Source organism: Symphodus melops (genome assembly GCF_947650265.1).
Source record: "Symphodus melops genome assembly, chromosome: 17".
In the NCBI taxonomy this organism is placed as follows: Eukaryota; Metazoa; Chordata; class Actinopteri; order Labriformes; family Labridae; genus Symphodus; species Symphodus melops.
Genome location: NC_136707.1, coordinates 19,838,473 through 19,844,472, shown reverse-complemented (window position 1 = coordinate 19,844,472; position 6,000 = coordinate 19,838,473).

The window sequence follows — 6,000 nt, the reverse complement described above, 5'->3', positions numbered from 1 at the left end:
ACAGAATGAAGTACCAACAAGAGGAAAGGCACCATGAAACTAAATAGACTGGGCTAATCAGACACAGGTGAGACTAACGACCCAGGTGAAGAAGATCAGGGCAATCAAAATGGAGGGAAACCAGACAAAGGGAGGAAGTAAGAAAAGACAAGAAACACTGGAACTACAAAATAAAACAGGAAACACTCAAGAAACTAAACTTGGAAATAACTGACAGTACACTTAAAAAAATAGAGGATGAAATCGGATTTACCAATTGTTGTGTTGGACTTTTATTGCAATGATGGTGTGTGTTTGTGTGTGTGTGTGTGTGTGTGTGTGTGTGTGTGTGTGTGTGTGTGTGTGTGTGTGTTCAACACTTTGGAACCAGGTGCATTGGCCACCTGCTGAATTGTGTGAACAGTGTGTGGTCTGTTCTGTGATGCTCTCATCATACCCTCATCAGACAGATAGGTGTGTGGCTGCTTCCTTAGTCTTTCCCACACTCACACACACACACACACACACACACACACACACACACACACACACACACACACACACACACACACAGGGTCCTAGATTAATGTAACTTGTGCTTATTTTTTTTCTTTCTGTCCACACAAGAAAGTCTTTGTGTGTGTGTTTTTTTTTTTTTTTGCATGCGTAGGACTCCTCTGTCTATTGACCATAGTGTTGCTTTAAAGATAAGAAAGGTGTGTGTGCGCCTGTGCTCATGAATGTGTTTCCTTCCTCAAAAAGTTGTGTTGGTGGTCTTATTGCACGGTTGGATAATGGGACGTAGGAGAGCACTAAGCCCTCAGTGGTTGGCTCACTTCAGAGAAACTTTGACGGCTTTCATCCAAAGAGTCTGTGATGCTCTGTGCTGGACGAACACAGACATCACTTAGTCAGCATCTTAACGGAGCCTCTTTTTCAGTCGGTCTTGTGTTGAAAATAATGAGGTAAAGAACATCCTGAACATCGGCAGCACCCCTTCGATAAAGTCTCGCTGAGAGGAGAAACAGAGGCCGGGTTCAGCTGAGTCCATTACTCCTCTGATGGTGGTTGGATCAAAGTAAACACTGATAATGGTTCAACCGCAGTTAATAATACAGCTGCCCAAGAATGTTGGCTGGGCCGGCTACTCCCGACCTCACACGTATAACTGTACACACACACACACGCACACACACTCCTCATTCCTCAATAGCAGTGACACATTCCGAGCTTTCTTCCTCTCTTCCCACAAACCCAACACCGCTCACTCCATCTTCCTAATTGTAGACCTTTGAGTTATTTCATGTGCAAAGGGAAACTGGCTTTCCTTTCGCTCCCATCGGAAAAAACACGAACACTCACACACTCACACGCAAATACAGTAGAGGCAATGACTGTGCATCTCCCAATTACAACACATACAAACATCAGCACCCATTCAAACCTGACGCCTCCAGAGACCTCTGCACTCGCACTTGATCTTTTGACACTGCCATGTTCACTAAGGTTGCAGAGTGCTCAGAGAAATAGCTATGTGAATCAGACAGTTGCTTTTATTATAAGAGTGTGTGTCTGGGCTCGAAGCTCCCACAAAGTCTGTATCCATTAGAGCTATATAAAATAGCTCAGTGTGCTTAATTTTTCCTTTTATTCAAGGAAATATCACCAACAAAATATAAAGATCATGTAAAGGAGTTGTAAAAATTGTTTCCTCCAAAAAGATGATCATGCTCTGCATGAGAACGCTGAGAATTTCTCTTGTCCTGAAAGACTACTTTATTGGACCTAACTGTTTACTATACTATAAACTATAATTTTGCATCTGACTTGGGAAAAGGTCTGGCGCTGACATGGAGATCATTTTCCAACGCAGGGCTGAGCAGTCAGCTGATGGAAGTAAGACGTAGACATTTTACACGTCTGAGATAAACATATCCCACAAAGAACAAAAAGAGGTTTTCACGACGGGGACTCATTCTTGAAAGCGAAAACATCTTAGAGGATTGGTGAATATGGGCTTTATGATCTCCCATGCTGCGTTAAATCATTAGCTAGGTGAGGTTGGATGTGTGTGCGTGAGAGAGATGTTTCAGAGGGACTACCACCCAGGGGTGAAACCAGAGACAGGAGACCCGCTTACCTTCCCCTGTGCCGAACTCCACCACTACCTCCACCACCCCTCTCTTCAATCAACCCTCGCTGCCCTAATCCTGTGTTTACACAAAATGTTCGGCAATAATGATAGCCATGAGACCATGGACCACCCCACGTCCCTGCACACCCTCCTCACCCCAACTGCCCCCTCCGCCTTCCACCACTAACCCAAAGCTGTTTTCACAGGAGCCAAATACCTTAAATACATAATTAGCAGGGTCATTTGTGCATCGAGGGCCCCGGCAAGGGCATGAGCATGTCCGTGTCAGTTTGTGGGGGGCACATGGAGGATGAGGAGTGCAGCTGGGAAGGCAGGGGTTGGGGGTGGCGGCTATGAAGACGTGCGAGAGAAGCGGACAAAGACTTTCATTCATAGCTGTGGCCCCGGACAAACTTGGCTGTCGCCATCTTCAAAGGCCACCTCTGCCTTTCCTCAAAAACCAGAGGCCACAGGTTGGGGAGGAGAGGAGAAACATAACAGGGTGACATGAAGGGAAGAGGAAAAGGGAGGATGGACGAGCGGTGGAGAGGGATGTAAGTAATAAGGCAAAGGTCACAAGACCCGTAATGTGGGAAGGAAATAGTCCAGGGTGTTTCAGAGGTGGCTGAGCCTCCAAAATGTCGTTATATCAACTTTCAAATCAAATACTGTGAAAAAAAATGTTTTGTTTGTGTTTGGCTTGAATGGTGGCATTTATTCAATTTTAATGCCGAATTGAAAGAAAATTGATAAGATTTTACAATACTGCCACTTATAGCAACATCCCCCATGCAACCCTTGAACCTTAACCCGTTGCATTGTGGGTTGCCACATCACAGTCTGCCCTCTGCAAGGAGCTGAAAATTCCAGTGATCTATGTTTCACACTGCATAGTATTGTTCTTTGCACACTCTCAAACACATCTGCAGGCTTGCACACACACAGAGCCATTCAGCAGCCCTCTTCACACCTTGTTGGCCCCCTCAGCCCCCTCTAGCATTGTTTATGAAAGCATGTCCACTTAGTGCTGCCCTGTCTGCCCCCTCTTGCTGTGGTGCCGATTACCCACATCCTGAGTCCACTTCACTCTGTCTTTTCTCCCTTTTCTTCCCCTCTCTTTACATCCCCTTGCACTCTCACTCCTCTGGGAGTTGTCACCTCTCTCCTGTGCTCCATCCTCCATGACATATTGCTCTCTTTTGCCTACACTGCACACTATCCCTCCATCCTAATGAATGAAGCTGTGCATGTCAGGTAGAAACAAAAAAATCAATCGGGGCCCCTGCTCTTCCTTTTATCTTCACTTTATCCTCTGTTCCACTGGCCTGCAGAGCTGCTGTCTCTCTGATCCTTTCACTCTTTCATGTTCTGCCTTTCTTTATCAGGCTCCCTCCTGGGGTAATAAGCTGGGTGTATGGACGGGAAGTGCTGAAGAGAGAGACTTTCATGTCCCTTAACTCTGGGATTAGGGCGAGCTGCTCGGGGTAAAGCAATAAAGCCCCCCCAGCACCTATAACGTCGGCTGATGGCGGGTCCCAGAATTAAGCCCCGCTCCTGCTCGGCCTGCAAGCCTGGAAAAGCTCACATTTCCTGGATACACCACCACCTGCAAATCCAGCTTCTGTCTTCCCCCCTCCTGCAGCACTGACACATATGGAATTTTTTTGCTAACATAATCTTTTCATCTTTTACATTTGTGTGTTATGCATCGCATGTGTTATATTAACTTAAAAACTTACTACTGTAGAATGTAGGATACCAATGAGGGACTAACTACAGATTTTATTTGCATGGTGCTTCCTGTTTCCTCAATATATATATTCCCCTCTATTTTATGCAGCTTTATTCTCATAACTTTATTTCTATTATCTCTATCATTTGTTTTGATCTTAACACAACCTGTAGACAAAGTGGTATTTCGTATCTCTTTCCTGATTTTGTCTAATTTTGTTTGTACTTTCTTCTAACGGTCAAATTTAACAATAAATCAGGGCTTTATGGCGTTACAAATCACAATTTAGAAATGGTAATTGTCATCTCTGATGGCCTTCATTTTGGTAGGTCATAAAGAGGCATCACTTTTCATTTCAGCCCGTTTCCAAACCATTATCCACCAACTCACAGGTGCTTTAAGTAGATTACATTGTCTCTACATTGCATCCTGTCCTGCACCTGCATCCTACCTAAACTAAAATGCCATCCTTGATGCATCATGCAAACAAAATTATGGGACCCAACAATTTTTTTGGACAATTTCTTAAGCAGAAATATATTTATTGTTGAAAACATAAATATATAAATTATGATTATTGCCATCTTTATCCAACGGAATCCCAAAAGGTAAAGTTATAGCGTCTTGGTGGTATGGAAAAAAAAAAAGTTCTTTATCAAAAGGCTCTAAGCGTGGTCCCGTTTACTGAGAACACCACTGATGTTAATGTGAACAATGATGACACTTTAGCTTAAAAACAAAGCACCAGTCAACTGATGGCTACTTCATTCACGTGTGTGTGTCTGCATGATTACTTTTTTCCTGTTTGACTTTCTTGACTCACTCCCAATGACTTTCCACTGTCTTCTGCTCTCTGACAAACTTCCTCATTGTGGAGGATGTTTTCTTTATGTTGTGTTGGCCTCGTTGTACATTCATCACTGTTACAGGAACTGTTAAGGAAGTTATTGTTTGTTCCATCAAGACACGGGGTCAGACCGCCTCTGTAATGTTTTCGGGCCACCTAGGGGCGCTCATCATCATCATCTGTCCTAATGGTATGTAGCTGCAGAAGGTGTGAGTCCCTCCAAAGGGCCGAGCAATCAGTGATTTGTTCTCCTGTCGACAGAGGAGGGAAGCCTGGCTCAACAAGGAGCCCATTCATGCACTTGTCAATTTGCTTTGCTTGCTCATTCCCTCTTTGAGGTGGACTTTGCTCTTTCGAGGCAAAACATGTGTACTTGTGCAGCTAGGCAGAAGGGTGGGCATAGTTCTTATCAATGAGTGATATGGGTGAAAAATAGTTGGAGGCAGGAAATAAATCATGTTTGTGAGCACACACACACACACACACCAATATCATGCACGCATTCATGAACTTGGGCTGTCCTAACATTTTGAGGGGAATTGATAAATACTGTGAGAACTTGCATAAAGTACAAATGTATTCTTATCACGGCTGTGGAATAATTTGAGGTCTGTTTGAAGTTGCCATGTTTGAGCTTCTAATCCCTCCTTTTTACAGATCTAATGCACTGGCAGCCCTTTCTCAGTTTTCTGTTCCAACTCCCTGCTCCAAATGTTTGCATCTTTTCCACTGGATAAAAAACAAACAAGCATTCAACCACAACAAAAGAAATAAACATAATTCCTGCTTGGATATATGTAAGCTTGATATATTTCATAACAAAAATAAAGCATCTTCCTATACTGACTCTCACATCTCCTCCTTGCACACATATATCCAAACCATATACAAGACTTGACATTCAAATATACTGTAATATAATAAGAAACATGGATGACAAGAATAACGTTAACTAAAAAAAAGATGACAATTGGATTGTGATGGTTACACAGAACTGAACTGGACCTCACATACCACACAGTTTTGCATGTCTCCAAAATCATTAAAACATCTTTTTTGTTCTTTTTCTTTTATGCTGGAAGAGACAGAAAGCAAACGTCCACACGGATAAATAGTTTGTAAGTAGCGGCGCATCTTCCTTCTCAAATTGAACTGTACAAAGTAAGTGTAAAAGTCACAAGGTCATTCAGGATGTCCTTTTTAGTTAGAGCACACATCCAAAAACTCAAAATGTTTGATACTCCGTTGAGTCTTTATAGAAAACACCTCAAATCGTCTCTCGCCGCCTGTCTTTCTTTTCATTGTCTT